A 1,416-nucleotide genomic window follows, 5' to 3' on the forward strand; every position below is an offset into this window, starting at 1 on the left:
CTTTGTCCTTGAAGCTTTTCTCTCATGTATATGAGTAAGCTATCTACATGCAAATAACTAAATGTTTCTGATTTACTATTTTCTGACACTAGTGAAAATTTTAAAAAGTTTCTACACTCCTAGGATGGATCGTTCTGCACCAAGGTAACAAGATGTCACCAGAACTTATTTTAAACCCAATGAATCAATAAATGACAGTGTTATAGCCATGGAACCTATAGAACTGGTTTAAACACTTTTAATCACTTAACAACCCACCTCTGCAAACACGCTTCTGGAAGCCAACCCAGCAGCAAGTGGGTTGTGAAATAAGCCAAGTGGGGATAGATTGCTTCAATGAACACACTACTGCGTGCCAACAAATCGACAAAAGTCACACAAGTAATCACAATTCTTCAGCTGCCATCTACCTACCCTGCTGGTCACCAAACTCTACACTTCCCCAGAAGCCGATTAAGACTGGCTTCCTGCTCTGCTTAGAGAGACTGGGCCTGACCAGAGTAGCCCTCTTACATAACTAAGCAATTAATTTAGCTGCATTTATTGTTACAGGTTGAATTGTGTCCCCTCTCCCTGCCACCCCCCTTCATATATTGAGGTCCTAATCCCCAGTACTTCCAAATGTGATTGCATTTAGAGATAGGATCTTTAAAGAGGTAACTAAGGGAAAATGAGGTCACATTGGTAGGTCCTGATTCAATACGACTTGTGTCCTTATAAGACAACCATACGACACAGACGTGTACAGAGGAAAGGCCATGTGAAGACAGAGGGAGAAGACAGCCATCTACAAACCAAGGAGAGAGACCTTGGAAGAAACCAGCCCTGCCAGCCCCTTCCTCTTAGGTTTCAAGTCTCCAGAACTGNGACCTTGGAAGAAACCAGCCCTGCCAGCCCCTTCCTCTTAGGTTTCAAGTCTCCAGAACTGCAAGAAAATAGCTTTCTATTGTTTAAGACACCCAGCCTATGGTACTTTGTTATGGAAGCCCTAGGAAATTAATACATTTTCATTGATTTCAGACATTGAGTGATAGCCTTTAGACACTAGAAACCAATATCAGAAATTTTATCAAATAAGAGTACTTGACCTTAGACTTTACCTGAGCCTCTTCTATCTTCCAGTAACAAGCCTCAGTGCTGTGCTCTACCTCCTGGCCCTCAGGTTAGTGGTTCTCATGTGGACCTCAATCAGGCAGCAACCTTAGGGTTGGGGTTTTACACATGGGCAAGCCAATACATTCCTTAAAAGTTTCTTGTAAGCCAATTTGAGTTGGGTCTCTGCCATTTGTGGTTGACAGAGTCCTGACTGATTGAGACATAGGTACCCAGAAATGAAGCACTAGGAATGAAAGATTCTAAAATGTGAACTTTTTGTCAGGGTGGAGTAGGAGGCAGTGGGTCCCTCCATACCCGGCT

This window comes from Galeopterus variegatus, unplaced genomic scaffold (assembly GCF_000696425.1).
Source record: "Galeopterus variegatus unplaced genomic scaffold, G_variegatus-3.0.2 Scaffold215, whole genome shotgun sequence".
NCBI classification, from domain to species: Eukaryota; Metazoa; Chordata; class Mammalia; order Dermoptera; family Cynocephalidae; genus Galeopterus; species Galeopterus variegatus.